The sequence below is a fragment of the Scyliorhinus canicula genome, chromosome 14 (genome assembly GCF_902713615.1).
Source record: "Scyliorhinus canicula chromosome 14, sScyCan1.1, whole genome shotgun sequence".
NCBI lineage: Eukaryota > Metazoa > Chordata > Chondrichthyes > Carcharhiniformes > Scyliorhinidae > Scyliorhinus > Scyliorhinus canicula.
The window spans coordinates 142,477,258-142,494,192 of record NC_052159.1 but is presented as its reverse complement, the minus strand read 5'-3'; the positions used below and the strand labels follow the sequence as shown (position 1 = coordinate 142,494,192).

At 46.6% G+C, this 16,935-nt stretch overlaps 1 long non-coding RNA gene across 1 annotated transcript in view; it reads right to left on the bottom strand.

Annotated features, from left to right (window-relative positions):
• Positions 1-210: 210 nt before the first annotated feature.
• The window catches only part of LOC119977182, a 38,312-nt gene continuing 21,587 nt past the window's right edge, over positions 211-16,935 (bottom strand). Inside the window, exons 3-5 of the long non-coding RNA XR_005463134.1 lie at positions 2,671-2,733; positions 1,320-1,425; positions 211-334 (exon numbers count right to left, since the gene is read on the bottom strand). This is a non-coding gene — a long non-coding RNA (uncharacterized LOC119977182). The remainder of the gene's footprint in view (positions 335-1,319; positions 1,426-2,670; positions 2,734-16,935) is intronic.

Below are 16,935 nucleotides of genomic sequence, written 5' to 3'. Positions count from 1 at the left end.
AGTAAGGGCTAAGATTTCCTACAGACATAAAAATGTCCTTACTCGCTGTGTTGATTATTCTTTTTTTGTCCCCCCCTTCCCTTCCCTCCCAGAATGAGAAGCATTAAAAGAAACTAGGAAAATTGGTCTCTTTTTTTTTGCTTCTGCATCTGTTTAAAATGGTTAAAAACTCACGGATCTCATTTGGATGTGGTTGTAACTCACGGGTTGTCATGTCTGTTCTCAATCACGCTGTGTAGTGGCCGCAATTCAACAGTGCAATGACGCACCATTGATGAAGTCACGCTCTTGCCATCTCAGCACAGGGTCAGCATGGCTGCATATGGTCGTGGTTCTGAGGTTACAAAAACATTTACAATACCCACAGAAGTAATTTAAGTCAAAAAATTACAGAGATGCATGAATTTCGACATTTATGCCATGCCCAATATGGCTTTGCACCAACACAAAATGTGCAAAATGCCACCAGCACAAGTGCACATGTTTACCAATTTTTTTGTTAGCTCGTTTGATGTGAGTGCCATGATTTCGGCAAAGGTTCACGTACTGATAGTTTTGGGCTTTGTACATAAACGTTACGCGTTTTCTCTAACACGATGCTACAATCAACATTTGCGATCTGAAGCAGACCAAAAACACTATGACACAGGGCAGCTCGGCGGCGCAGTGGTTAGCATTGCTGCCTCACATCGCCAAGGTTCGATCCCGGCTCTGGGTCACTGTCCGTGTGGAGTTTGCACATTCTCCCCGTGTTTGCGTGGGTTTCACCCCCATAACCCAAAGATGTGCAAAGTAGCTGGATTGGCCACGCTAAATTGCCCCTCAATTGGAAAAAATGAATTGGCTACTCTAAATTTATTTAAAAAAAATACTATTCCACACACGTCATGGTCCAAGGCAGCAATATTTACGGATAGGTTTCATTTCTCAGAGTGCCAATTTGATTTTTTCTTCTATTAAATGGGAGCACAGGAACTCTGGTTCACTTTACATTCAAAACGCCAATCTCACCTAGACTGCTCATGCCCCTCCATCAAGCAAGACTTAACTGTACAGTAAAATACATTATTACATTCATACATAGACCTATGAAAGTCTATTCAAAAATCAGTCATGAGCTATACATAGGACCTAGAAGATAAACTGTCTGTGGAAAAGCGATCACATGTACTTTAGATGAAAAATGGGGACAGTGACAGGGACGTTCTTGTTAGAAGGGTCTGTGACATATTGAGAAAAGTGGAAAATGTTGCAGTGGCTGTGCTGTGAAGAGAATTAATAATTCATGTGACAGCATTATAGGGATAATGTTACCTTACCCTTCCTCCCTTCCATTTAGAGATGGATTGAGTATTGTGGATGGACGCGGCAGTATCTGGAGACTATAGTCAATGTCTCCGCTGTGCTCTGTCATTGCATTAGGATCTAAATTTAAAAGGGAATAAGTGAGGAAAAATACTCTAAAACATATTGTTAATAACAAAAAATACCCTCAGCCAATATTTCTTTGTTCTTATAAAAGTTTGCATTGTAAAATGAAGTAGTTTAACAAATGACAATATACACTGCAATGTATTCAACAAAATATTAGGGGTCTTGGCTAACTGAGCGCTCAGTCTGCACCTACCAGTTGCAAAATGCGTATCTCAGACCTTCCTGCAGGAATTGCAGACCACTCGTGAGGAAATCTGAATCCTTAATTCCTCCCATTAGTATTTCCAAAATTGATCTAAGAACATATCCAAATGGCGAGATGGATAAACATTTTGGTGTATGTTAAAGACAACATTTGAAATGTTTTGTGGCTCCCTAAATCCAAGATAATCCCCGAAATGAACTTGGATCTGATTAAACTTATTATTTGTTTGTGGGAATAGAAAATTTAAAAAATATAGATTTACCTGTGTGGATGCAAGTGACAAAGTGGTGGAGTATGGCATGCTCTATGATGAAATTTGAATGCAGCCTAACCTTAGAAACGTCAGAGAAAGAGATTGGATTGCTGCTCCTGAAATATGCAGTCACCACAAGAGTCCCAACCTACGAGTCAACATGAGTTATGTGCTTAAGCTGCACCCTCAATGTGTGCGAGTATGACAGAGTAATAAGGCCCCACTGTTGCCTGGCACTGGTCCAGCTTGTAAAAATTATGACTTAATTAATCCTTTGTGATATAACAAGGTGGGCATTTAGCCTCCTATAAAAAATTCTAGCCAACTGGGACATTTTATGCAATTTTTACGGTGGTTAGAGCAGGATTTCAATGGTTAAAATATGCTACAAAATTGTAATCGCCGACTTATCTTGTGGTGTACCAAGCAGAGATTTCAATCTTATCAAATATAATTTTCAATAGGTTTCCAGTTCGCATTGAATGCATTCGTATTGACCACAAAGTTACAAAACTTTCAATGCTAGAATATTAAAAATGTACAGAACCCTCCTCAGGGAATTTAGTATTTAAGGGATTAAATGTGAAGATAGGCAATTGTTTATCATCCTTCAACCAGATGCCAGCAGGCTGACAAACCACAAAGATGTACAGAACTGACTGGACTTTTGTAGGGAATCATTAATGAACAGAGACTTTTCAGCAGCTTGTTAGACTGGATGGAAAAGAAATATCAGAGCACAGAAAGAATGATCTGATCAAGCACCCAGTGTACATACCTCATACTGCATTTCAGATACTCTTCAAATGATCTCATTTCCAATGTACAGTACTTGGAACTCCTGTGTGGGAATGCAGAGGTGACAGTTCAAAGCTGGAAAAAGCTAACATAACAACCAACCAGACAAAGAAAAAAGATCTCTTCTTTTTATCTTTTAAAGTGCGCCTCTGAGTGCACTGTATCTGCCTGCAGCCATGCTATACTGCCTGGTTTAATTTGTCTTTAATATCAGATGCACTGGTATCGATTTCTTCTGTGTATGTTTTCATTCTGAATAATTCAGAGGCACAATTTTTTTCCATTATGGTCAATAGCAGGAGCAAATTTTTGAAGATAATCAATTGAGTCCTGCCTGACGATTAGTGGTGTTGATATCCCCTGATGAAATAAGGGTAGGGAAGGCAGGCAGATAATATGACACAACAGTCAATCACTGCAATCAGCAGATGTATCAACACTGGTTTCAAGTTGGGAGTCTAGATCCATAACGGAGACCCATAATGACTCTAATAGTTCACACTCTTGACTTTTCATCGTATGTTGCATGTTAGCAGCAGGGTCAGTGGTGTGTGTTGCTCTGAAAGACAGTCACTTTGCCCTTCATATGCAATAGTATCCGTTTATTGTGCTTCATGGGCTATCTTTGCCATTATTTTGCCGGGCTTTTCACATAATCTATTTTAATGAAGCTGTCAATGGTGGTGACACTTACAGTGCAGAAAGAAAGACCCTTTAATAAGCCTTTTAGAATTGATTGATTGACCAGTGAAAGAAAATCTGTATATTTTCAAGTGATATTAAAAAGAGCTGGGGGATAATTTAACTTTGAACAGTGTTGTAAAAAAGGCAATATCAGATTGACATCCCACAATACACACATTTTGAATTCCTGCAGATAAGGAGAAACTGTTCTGACTCGCGAAAGAATCAAGAACCAAGATGCCACAGATTTAAAATAATTAGCAAAAGAGACAAAATTGATATAAGAAAACCTTTTCACACTGCAAGTACAAGCTTGAGCATAACTGCTGTGAGTGGCCACAACCTGCCGGAACGCTGAGCTGAGCTGAGAACGCTAATGCCCTTTGAGGAGAGAGCTCTTGGGTTGGCCGGTGAGGAGCAGGACCACACCTGTACAGAGAGCGAGGCGGGGACAAGAGACAAACGTGAGAACCCTCAACACATTCAGCCATGGTGCAAACCTCACGTGCGTTAACTTCCTCAGTCTGCCCCTGTGATGACAAATGCCATCTCCCTTCTCTTGCAGGTCAATCAGTCAGCCGACCCTGACCATCCTCGTGCCCTCTGGGGACCACAGACCCCAGCAGCTCCGAGGAAGACATCTTAGAGACAAGCAGCGAGGAAGCATCAGAACTGTCACCCGTAACCCTCCACCAGTGCACTTACTCACAGCTGGGTTAGTAAGCAGGTTTCTGGGTCACTCACCAATGAACACCTCGCAGCTGAACATCCACAACAAGCGATCCCTGGGATCCAGCACTCGGAGGGCTGAACCACAGGCTGGTGATATGCCCCTGGGTTCCGTTATCCCAGAGCTGCTGGAGTGTCTGAGGCAGAGTCTCGAGTATCAGTAAGGGATGACAACATCCCTCCTCAGACTGCAAGGCCGACTGGAAGAGTCCCATTGCCTTCTGTCTGAGGAGATGATGCCATCACTCCTAATGTCATGAACCTACGCTGATAGTATCTGCGAGATATCCCAACTTAAAATACAGGTTCATGGGGGTGTATCGTTTTGTTTTTGGAGTAGTCACATGGAACTCAGTGAGAGGAACCAGGCCAGTCATCGCGTAACAATTATTAAAGACTATTTATTAAATTAAAGAAATTACAAATACAAACGGCAGGACTGCAATATTCTGAGACAATTATGTATATGAATCACTAAACACACACACGGTTTATGTAGAACGTACCTCTTGTTCCAAAATATATCTGTGATACCTGAACTCCGTAAGACTTCCCCTTTCCCCAAACAACATCCAAAGTAAATGAATCAAGAAGTCAAATCCAGCTTATAGTTACCATACAATGTAGGGATCATAGTCAAATCTGGGAAATGTTTTTTTGTGGTCCAGCAAAGATATTTAAACTGCCTTCACAAAGTTTCTGCACCGCCTTAGCTTAGATGCGGGTCTAGCCTCCTGACTATGCGTTCTGGACTGATCTCTCAGGCTGTTAGCAATTATACAATTTTTCCCCTTTGATTCTTCATTCTGTGTATTTGGCTGTCTGTCTGTCTGTGTCTCAAATTCTTTGATTCTAAAAATTAGCATGTATATACCTCTATTAATCTCTCAGTTAATGAGGTAAGCTTTTTCTACCAATAGATTTACACCTGATTCTGTTTGGATGCCTGCCAATCTCATTACTGGGAAAGCCACCATGACTTTTGAATGCTGGCCCTTGCTGTCACTAGGCAGATTTCTACCTGTTGCTGGCAGATCCTTTCATGCCTTTTAAATTTGTTTTGCAGCTGTTACTAGGCAGATCAATGACACTACGCAACAAGGCCAACACTGCGATAGTGCGAGGGTGGAGTCCGTAGTGGAGACCATGGCACAGGACATGCACTCCATGACGGGGGTTTCATGGTTTTACTCATGACCTCATGGCTGAGAGCATGAACTCCAAGGAGCAGGACTATAACTGCGTGGTGCAGGCACGAGTGGGAATCAACAAGTATCAGCACCAGAGGGCGGCAGGGCTTCTGGATCTCACTCCAGCAGTCCCTCCATCCCATTGAGCAGACCTGGGGCTCCCGGGTACCCAGAGGCAGCATGGGGCCTTCCACGCATGAGACCCTGGGTGTGTCCAGCCCATCTGATACCCCGCTCCCTGTGAGCGGCACACCAAGGAGGGGAGCACTGCAACATCCGTGAAGCCCAAAAGTAGGCCCAGACCCTCAGGATCCAGGCCCTCACAGGGGACGCCCACCCAGGTCATCTCAGGCAACAGTGCATGGAAGTCAGCAGATTTTCTCAACCTCATCCTGGGGATGCACCTCGACATGGAGGGTGAGGAAGAGTAAGAAACGATAGGCACGGGTGAACCTAGGCACCAGTAGAGATAGGTTACCATTGTAATTTCGCTCTGTATTAAACTTCACTTTGTTCACCCATACAGATCCTCCACAATGTCATGTCATGGTGCCCAGCTCCGTAAACCCCTGTGCGCACTCAGAGCTTCATCACTGTGGAGTGTGAGAATGGCAGCATTATGTCTCGCCCATCTCCCACACTGACTATGCAGTAATGCTGCATTGCATCTGGCGAGGGTCGACCTGCTCCCCTAACACCAATCATTGAAAAGGTCATACACCCCCCACCCCCTGATATCAACACTCAGGCCTGGCATGTTGACCAGCGTTCTCTAGTTATGAGGATGCCATTGGCTGAAAACTTGTTGCGAGTTTGTCCACCTTGTCAGTAGGTGGAGAAAAGCACGAGGACCCCTGGCGTGGGAGGAGCAGCTGAGTGGTGCCATTCAGCCCCTCTGCATTCCTATATCACCCTGTTCAATGGCAGGTCACATCCAGCTTTGTGTTGGGAAGGAGTCAGACGTTTTGCAGAGAATAAAGGAGCATCGATCCATCCACACTGAAAGTCATCATCATTCTCCTACAGCATTTGGTCAATCACTTTGGCGCCCTGCCCATCAATGTAGTCACTTTCACGATAGGTGCCTCCTGTAGGCACCACAGTAGTAACCGGATGTCAAACCCGATGGTAGAAGAGATCTTCACACCCTAGTCCTGGTCGTCCCCCAACCGAGAAGCTAGGGGGGGTGACCTTAACCCTGCTCCCCACGCGAGCATTGGCCATTGCCAAAGTCCTTCCTCCACCTCCTCCATGTGTTGTCCCTCACCGTCCTCCTCAATGTCATCCTCATCCGAGGAGATGGGGCGCTCCTCCAACTCCTTATCCAGCTGCTCACCCCGCTGCACTGGTAGGTTGTGCAGAGCGCAGCGGGGTGCAAGGCACCCTCTGGAGGCTGTATTTGAGGGCTCCCTCACACCGGTCCATGCATCGGAACCACAGTTTCAGCAGTCCAATTGCCTGCTCGACCAGCGCACGCAATGACGCATGAGACTCATTGCAGCAAGTCTCAGCGGGTGTTGTGGCCTCCACACTGGCATCATCAGCCACCTCCTGAGTGAGTACCCTTCATCTCCAAAGAGCAATCCATCTTCTCTCCCTCAGAAACAGCTGGGCATTGTGTGGTTATGGACGATCTGGACATTCAGAAATTGGTATCCTTGCGGTTCACAAATGGCACTCATGCCGCCATGGGGAGTGCAGACCCAAGTAGGTACAGTCGATGTCATCCTGCTCCTGGGACATGCCTACTATCCAGGTAAATTCCAGGACCCTGGCATCCTGGCTCACCTGGTCCCGGTCCAAATTGACGTAAATGTTGGCCCTTGTGCACAGTTGGTTTGGAGATGCCACACAAGTCACCCATGCAGCCCTGAAACAAGCTGTTGGCACAGAGGTTCAGAGCAAGAGTGACCTTCAGGGCCATGGGCAATGGGTGACCACACACTCAATGTAATGCCAACTCTTGCATCACCTGGCACAGATGCCCCATCATCCCTCGGGACGGACACAGTCTTCTCCGGCACTGACCTCTGACATCTGGAGGTAGGGCCTTCTATGGCGGTTACCCGTGGCTGGTAGTGCCTCTTCTGAGGCTTTGCCATCTGAGTCCGTGCTCCTGGAAGACTAATGGGCCTTAGCTCCTCCTCCCTGCAGGGCGCTGGTCTTGGCCGTGTGCAACTGCACGCCGATGTCACTGCTGCTGCTTGAACACAATCAAATGAATTTACAGCTCGACGGACTCCATGATTCCCTCAAATCAAAAACTAAAAGGAGAAGAACATCTAAGTGAGTGATAAGGAATTTTGACAATGCCCTGACCCACAGCCCTATCAGGGTCTGGGACATCCACCCATGCACATCCCCCAATGTGAGTGCCTTCCCAATGAGCCTCACTCCATCCCCTGTCACACTTCCTGAAAGTTGCCCCTCTTAACTCCACCTGAATGAAGCACTTCGACCTTTGAGAGACTCAATGATCTGTGCGCACACATCCCCCCCCCCTTAGTGTGAGGAGCTAGGGCAGCTCAATACATTCATTGGACCTGCATCCTGCCCTCATGGGGGAGCAAGGTGCTGCCACCCGTCAAGGTGACTGCTGAGCGCCTTCACCAGAATGTCTTGCATTGGGGACCACATCTGTGTTACCTCTGTCATGGAGACGTGAGTAGCCTTGGAGTTCAATGCTTGGGGGCTATGCTTCCAACTATTTTTGTTGGGAGCCAATCAGTGGCACATTCATGCACTGCAATGCTGACTAAATTGGCACAATTGAGTCGTCAAGGAAGGTTCAGGGGGCTGATTAGGCAACTGGCCTCCCCTTCTGGCAGATGAGACACACCTGATGCATGTGAAGACTGCAATTTGCAGTCAACTTCATCCTTCGAGGACACCCTCATCCCCCCAGCTCCCCATGGGCTGCAGGTTCCAACTTGAACAGCCAGCCGCCCAGACACTAATCCCTGACAGTCTGGCCTCCCTAACCAGTGGCCTTGAACTTCCAGACATCTCATGCCCTCTTGGTGTGGGAGTTGATTCTGACTGCATTCGTCCTCCCTCTGTGTGAGGGTCTTCAGCCCTCATGAGGCTGGAAGCCACCTCTTGTCAGAGTCCTTCACTCTGCCCATGCAGCCTGGCATCTCATGGGACCCGACCCAGGCGTATCACAGAGGTCTCCTTTGCTGACCCTATGAATTCACCTGCTCCCACCTACTTTCTAGCCATCACTCTAGAAGGGCAATCCCTCAGTGATGATATTGCCACAAGCCCAGCAAGGAGGACATGGGAAGTGCTGCCTGCTTACTAGCCACCATACCCCTTTACACCTAGAAACTCGGAGACATGAAGGGTCGAAAAGGTCTGCTATCGACCCCATCCCCCGAGTTGCCGAGACTGAACCCTGCACCCCGGCCCCAAGTTACACTTATCTGGATCCTCTCTGGTGCCTCCTCTGCAATTCACACCCTGGAGGACAATGGTGACCTGAGCACTCATGTCTGATATCCCCTTCAGAGGTGAAGTCGCCAAGTCATCATGCCGGCACCCAATGAATATTCAGTGAGGGGAAATCCCAGCTAATGATATGCTGATTATATTTAAATGAGGTTCCTGGCTTTCCATGGTGGGATTCCCATTACATCACCGGCAAGGTGCCTGGAAAATGCGGTGACGCATTTCCCGATTCTTGCCGTATTTTGTGTCCGGGTCTCCGTTCTCGCTAACGGCTAATGCGGGCTGAAAATCGTCCCAAATAGGCCGAATGGCCTCCTTCTGCACTGTAACAATTTTGTGATTCTGTGGCTCAGTTAAGTCAACAGAATGGAGATTTGGACGGATGTATAATGGCCATCCAATCATGCTTCATCATGACATTGGCATATACTACTTAGTTGGGGAGAGGAGATCGCTAACCTGAATTTCTTACCTAGTATAGACAGCACAGGGAATGCAGCAACCTAAGGAGAAGGCTCATCGGCAAAACCAACAAACGCCGCTGTGCCAATGTTAGAAATTCCAAAAAATGTAATACTATCCAATATTGAACATTGGAGTTATTTTAACTTTGGATTTGTCCCCAGTAAAAACTGGACTGCCTCAAATGAGTCGAAAGTCGAGAAAAGACTTTGGTGCTGATGCTAGCCTCGTGTCACAGTTCAACATGTTGACAGCGAATCTGCCGCCGCCTGTTTTACACTTTGCCGAATGACTTTGCCATCGGAGTCAAGATGCTACTGATTCATTGTCACCTGTTTGGTAGCACCTCCGAAAATGGATTTTTATCTTGTCGGTTTGCATTGCATTCAATCAAAGATCCCAGGAATGAAAGAACCACAATCTCATCTCCTCCTTTCACGTTCATGTGTTACAGTGTTCTTCCAGCTTTTTTTTTATATGGCCACACACTTTTTGAATTTCAGTCGGTTGCAACTTCCTGTTATATCAAGAACTGTATCAGGGCAATAGAAATTATACAGTACATCAGTCACATCAATAACTATTTGTAACACTTAAACTACAGATTGTTACACACTAAGGATGAAGGTAATTATTCCAGTTTCTCTGCATATAAAACTCACAGGAATGTAGACAAATAAATCAGTCATTAAATTCCCCATCTGTTCCAAGAGAAGTGTATTATCTCTTGCACATTACTCAGATCATGGGGTTCTGACCTTTTCCTTCCCCTGTGTTTAGTATTAATAAGATGGATCACATAACAACCTTGTATTACAATACCGGTCCTGCACAGACAGCACTTGAAAAATACAAGGAAATAATGCACAAAAACCGAGGCTGACAGACAGACATGTTCTTTAGCAAGTTAAACCTGCAGGTCATTTTCGATGCCTAAATCTAATTGAGCACACAAGCAAAAATAAATGTTAACATTTTTGGTATTTGTTCGGGTTATATTTTCTGAATAAAAAATATATCTGCTCATCTCACATCAGAGCTAATCTGAAGCATAAAATTCCAATACATTTGATCAAATGGCATTGAATGCAATTTCTATTAAAGTGAAATGGCTTAATGGGAGAACATTATAACCATTATTATCAGGAATAATCAAAGTATTTACTTATATGTCATATCAATCTATAGTTATATGCCAAAGCTTCCAATAGGGTGGGCTGGTTATAAAATAGGGGCCGGAACCCTGACCATATTTTCACTTCTTTTGCAACTCTAAGAATACTGAAGCCAATTGTAGTCCCCCTCCATCCATTTCAACTGAAGCTAGCTTGCTTGATCATTGACCAGGGAGGAAATATCTCCCGTCTCCGGATGCATTTAAGCACTGAGTCATCAGTCCTTTAATTTGCAGCAGTCCTCACCGACCTTTAGCTGCTGGATTTCCTGAGACGTTCTGTTGTCTTCCTTTGTGGAAACATAGCCAGAATCATCTCAAGGTGAGTAGGCTGCCTATGTGGGAGACCATTTATAAATATAGATGAAGACTGTCTGAGATAGGAAGTGAAATTTCCTCTGGCCTGCTTCTGCTTCTACATCTTGTGGTCTTAATTTAACTTTAAATTATAGATCAAAGAGTTTCTGAATGTTATCTTAACCCCATGATTGCATGTTATTCATAGAAGAGTCCATATAATCCCTGCAGTGCAGGAAGGAGGCCATTCAGCCCATCAAGTCGGCACCAACCCTCTGAAAGTGTACTCCATCTCGTCCCAGTCCCCCACCCTATCTCCATAACTCCACGCATCGGTCATGGCCAATCCTCCTAACCTATATATCTTTGGACTATGAGAGGAAACTTGAGCACCTGGAGGAAACCCATGCAGACACCGGCACAGACACAGACAATTATTTAACTAGTGTCTATGTATTTGGTACATTTTTATCAAAAAAATAAAAATTTACATTTTTATTCTAGGTATATGAAGATAAAGAACTTGCATTTGTATGGCAATTTACAACCTCAAGATGGCTCAAAATAGTTTGCAACCAATGAAGTATTTTTGAAGTGTAGCCGTTCCTGTGTAGGAAATGCAGCAACTTGTTTGTGCAGATCAAGATCCCATTACAATGTGACAATGACCGGGTAATCTGTTTTGGTGAAATCAGTCAAGTGATAAATAGTGGCCAGGATGCATTAATAATCAGAAAAGAAAGCCCAGCATGCAATAGTTTATCTTTGTTCCTTTAAGATCAATAGTTCCTAAGTTTACAATTCATGTTGCGGCTTCCTGATGATCTAGCCTGAACGTTATAATATAAGTAATGCTGGTGTGTCATCTAATTGATGGAATGATTTTTTTTGTGATACAGATGCTTCCAAATCGCTGCGTTACTCCATCCCCTATGGTGTTGTTCGCAGATAGTCTAAAACCTGGAATTAGGGGCTGAATATTAAAAGGAAGGTGGGGAAGGCACAGTGGAGGGTGGGATAGGGTGATTTTGTATGGGGCATCTCTTGCTCAGCTTAACAACAGTGCTTCATTAACAGCGAACAAAATTGAGAGGCTGACTGGTGGGTTGCAATTCAGCTGTAGGTACAGCTCAGGGGAAGAGGAAAGAGAGGAGTGGGAAAGGTTAGGTCTGGGTAGGATGGGAGGAGCGGGGGGGGAGGGGGGGGTTGATGGGAAAGACCAGATTTCCAGAAGATCATGACTTGAAGTAAGGATGAGATTTGGGGGTGTCGAGGTGTGGATGGGTGGGGAGATGTGGGTGGGTGGGCCAATAATAGTAGAGTAGTTTGGCCACAGAGAAGAACTTCTGAAGCTCTTGACCCACAAGAGGTGCTGGAAATTAACTTGCGGCAGTCCTCACCAAATTTTACCGAGACCCTCATTAAAATATTTAAATGAGCGATGCATGCCTGGAGTGGATTGGTCATCCTCTTCCCACCCGCCTACAATAAAATTAGAAGTGCACAGATTCAAGGCAGGTTATGTTGGGTTGATCATTTTTACATTTCAGCCATCCAAAACTCACCTGTTTTTGGAGGTTAAATTTCCCCTCAATGTTTACCATGGAACCTTAGATCAAAGGGAATTTTTTATTTGGCTATTTATGTTCACCCATATATTCATCTTTTAAATTCAGTTCAGTATAGGCTCAGGAAAAATAGATCTAGATTTTTCGCTGTTGTTCATCCGGGCTGGAAATTAGTCAACTACTGAATGGGCCTGCATTCTGTCTCATCGAAACATCTCCCTCCTTTGTGCCCCAAATATACTTTCCAGGTCAGTAATAGTGATCACTTCAAACAGGAAGGTGGTTCAAGTCAATTCAAATTTGGACTGTGTCTATCTTGCATGCTCCCCCACGCCATTTAAATGTGAAAAACTTAACCCAAAACATACCCAGGTGAACCAGGTATCTCGTATCTCTCACCAGCAAGGAAGTGGGCTTTCCTATCGCTGTGTACCCCTGCTGTCAGTGGCACTGCATAAAAGATGGCATGTGTCAGGGGGATCAACAGCCTGATCAGAATAACCCGATGGATCATGTACCCAAGTTACCACACCTGTAAAGCCTACCAAGGAAAGGTTTTTCCCAGAATTACAGAATCATATAACACAGAAGGAGACCATTTGGTCCAACATGTCTGCCTTGAAAAGAGCCATCAAATCAATCCCAATTCCCTGCTCAATTCTCCCCAGTTCTCCATTTTTGTCTTTTCCTTTGAAAATGTACACCCAACTCCCTTTGAAAGGTATGATTAAAGCTACTTCTGCCATCCTTTCAGGCAACGGGTTCCATATCATGAAAGCTTGCTGAGCTAAAACAAAATTAAATCCTTGGGTGGAAATGAATCCAGGAGACAGGGTTCTAGCCCCCAATCTGGACAGCTGGTAAGATCCCTGTGATCGCCTCCTTTGGGGAACGTCCACCATTTAAGTGCCAATCAGTGGTCAGCAGCTCTCCATTAGATAATTAGAATAATCAGGTATTGAGTGCCTTTGAATAAGGGATTCACCCCAGAAGCCCACAAGTAAACATGCCAGACTGCACCACATATTGCTGGTTGATAACTAGTGGTGGGGAAATGAGGCCCTTAATAGACATTAATTGCCCACTTAAGGACCTCAGTTGGTGTTGGAGCAGGAAAACTGGCAATGCTCGCACCCACTCTGGATTTAATTGAGGCAGAATTGGAAGGTGGCAGGATGCCAACCCCACACCCTCTAGCCTGGGTAAATTAAAATGAAAATGGCTTATTGTCACGAGTAGGCTTCAAATGAAGTTACTGTTAAAAGCCCCTAGTCGCCACATTCCGGCGCCTGTTCGGGGAGGCTGTTACGGGAATCGAACCTTGCTGCCAGCTTGCCTTGGTCTGCCTTCAAAGCCAGCGATTAGCCCAGTGAGCTAAACAGCCCCATAGCCATAAATGCCCCTCAGCCTAGAGCCTTACCTCAGAAGAGGTAATTAAGTTCTGCCTCTTATCTCATCTCTGGTTCCTTTGCCAATTGTCTTAAATCTGTGTAATTTAGTTGTCGACTCTCATGCCAGTGAAACCGCTTCTCCTTAGCCTGTCTACCAAAGCCCATCATAGCTTCGAGTAATCCTGACAAATTTCCCCTCAACATTCTCTTCTCCAAGATGAATGATCACAATTCCCACCACTCTCCACAAAACTGGAATCCCTCACCTCAATCTAGTAAGCCTCCTCTGAACTTTCTTCTAGCATCCAAGTTAGCGGAGAATCAGGGGTAGATCTGTGCTATCTGTGCCTAAAACATCTGGAGCCGCCAGGCAATGGAAGATATGCTCATGCAGCTGTGACCTGAGACTAGGTGACACCCCCTTGCAGGCATACTAAAATGTCAATCTGAAGGCATGGTGCTCGCTATGACTTCATGAAACGCCACTTCATTATCAGCAGTTACCCCAAAAGGATTCAAGTGTTCACCTGCTCCATCTCGTACCTCTCTATGGGAACAATTTTCAGCCTCTCGATCCGTCCATGAGAAACTCGGTGTGTGCTCAAAATCCGGAAAGAAACAAAAAATGGGATTCTCCCAGACGTGATTGGTTTTTCGACAAGCAGGACTGGCAGTGAAGATATCTCCAACCGTGGGAGCTGTGAACGCAACATTAATCCGGTGTCAGCGGTAAGTATCCATGATGGATCCCAATACCATGGGCAGGGCGCTAAAATCATTGGCCGATCTCTGAAGGAGATTCGCTTTGAGGACAGAGCCTCTCTTCCTCAGTGAGATGTCTGACTCCTACCTGACAAGAGTGCTGAATGCGTCCTGACAATGAACAGGCTTATCATGGGGATTAGTGAGGCAGGCTGAGCTCTCATCTGCAATAGCCACCTTTGAGGTCAGGGGTCCTGGTGTATTCCTCCAACCCACCTCCAGGGTGGGTCAGCCTCTCTACACTTTGTCAACCCACGGCATCCTCATCATTAGAGAAGAGTGGTTGTGAAGAGAGGCCTCAGCGTTGATGCCGGGGTTCTTTTTGGTGGTGTGTGTGTGTGGGAGGGGGGGAGGTCAGTTGCCTGCAGCAATGTGGCTTCACTGAGTCATCGGTGTGGGGGGTGGCAGAGACATTACGCTCCACTCTCACACTGCACAGGGATGAAGCACTGAGTGTGCGCGGGGGTTTGCGGACATGGCTCCATGAAATGATTGGGTGGAGGATCTGGTGGTGAACAAAGTGATGTTTATTTACAAGTGCCTATTTACATGATTGAGCTATCTTAACCAGCACCTATGTTCACCATGCCCACTAGGTGCCTACAAGTTCCTACTCTTCCTCTTCCACTAGGTGTCTGCCCAGGATCGACAGCTCTAGTTGAGGTGATCTGCTCCCTTCCATACCCTGTTGCCTGCGGTGACTTTGGTGGATATCCCCTGGGGCTTGGACCTTGAGGGCCTGAGGATTCTCTTGAGCAACACGGGTGTTGCAGTGCTGCCCGCATCAGTGTGTGGGGCTGGAGATGTGTTGCTCAGAGGGAGGGAGGGGGGTGTCAGATGGGCTGGACACCCCCGGAGTCCCCTGGGCAGAGGGCCCCAGGCTGCGCTCCTACTGATCGTCTTCCCTTCGGTTGCCCCAGGGCCCCTTGTGCACTACCAAGGGTTAGAGAGTCAGCTGGAGTAAGATCCAGAAGCCCCGCCGTCCTCTGGCGCAGATACTCATGGATTCCCACCAGTGCCTGAATTACGCAGGTGAGGTCCACAGCCACGGAGGTCATGACCTGAGCCATGGAGTATACATTCCCCATGGGGTGCACGTCCTGCAGCAAGGTCTCCATTGCGGACGCAACCCTCATAGGGTTGGCCTCGTAGCATTGGTGTGGTGGCACCATCTCCTCGGACAGAAGGCAATTGGACTCCTCCACTCGGCCTTGCAGTCTGGGGATGGATCCTGTCACCCCTCCCTGAATCCTGTGACTCTGCCTTTGACGTTCCACCAGCACTGGGACGACCGGGCCCAGGGGTACATCATCAGCCAGGGGCTCAGCAGTGTCCTTCCAAGTACCTGATCCCTGGGATGTGCCTGCCTCCAACTGCTGTGGATCATCAACTGTGAGGTGCTCACCAGTGAGTGAATGAAGAAGTCTGCCCACTAGGTAATCCCGCCGAGGTGTGAGTATCTGCACTGGTGGAGGGTTCAGGTGACAGCTGTGATGCCTCTTCATTGGTTATATCTGAGACGTATCCCTCAGAGCTGTTTGGGACTGGTGATTCCAGGGGACATGAGGATGGTCTTAATTGCTCTGCAAGGGAAGGGAGATAGCATTAGTACATCATGGGGGATAAATGATGCAACATGTTTACCCACGTGAGGCTTGAGGAATGACTGTGTGTCCTGGAGTTCTCAATTTTGCTGGCTAACCCCACTTCACCATCAGTACAGGCATGGTCAGGCGCCTCCCCATCCAACTCCAGAGCACTTTCCTCATGTGCAATCTAGTTCCAGAGCTCCCGCATGACACTGGGTGGCTGTGTCCCTCTGACGCTGGTTCATAGAATCATCGAATCCCCACAGTGCAGAAGGAGGCCATTCAGCCTCTCGGGTCTGCACTGACCCTCTCAAAGAGCCCTCCACCCAAACTTACTACCCTGCCCTATCTCGATAACCCCTAAACCTAACCTACATATCCTTTTTGGACACTATGGGTGTAATTTAGCGTGGCCTGTCCACCTAACCTGCACATCTTTGGGCTGTGGGAGGAAACTGAGGGGAAATTTGAGCTTGTCCCGTGTAGACACAGACGGGGAATGTGTAGGTGGGAATTCTGCCAATTCAGATGGTTGAGGGACTGGAGTGGGAGCCGGGATGTGAAGCACAGAGTTAAGACTGGGGTGGGGGGGGGTAGGTGGGGAGAACGGGGGTGGTGGGCAGCATGGGACATGTTGGGGGCAGGGAGAAGAGAGCAGAGGGCCTCATCACCTGTGGGGAATCCGCGAGATGGCTGTCTGAGAGATCACCTTGGAGGCGAAAGAGGGTGCAGTGAGAGACGTGAGGTGGCAGACCTACCTTGGCCGCACAAAGAAGGACCTTCATCTTATTCCTGCACTGTTGCCCCATCTTCCTTTGCGGTGTGTGGCACTAACCAAGGCAGCTATTGCCTCCCAGGCAGGGGTGGAACCTCTGCTGGTGGGCTGCTGCCGGACTGCGGGATACTGGACTTCCCACCTCTTGCACACCATCCAGGAGTCTGGCCAGGT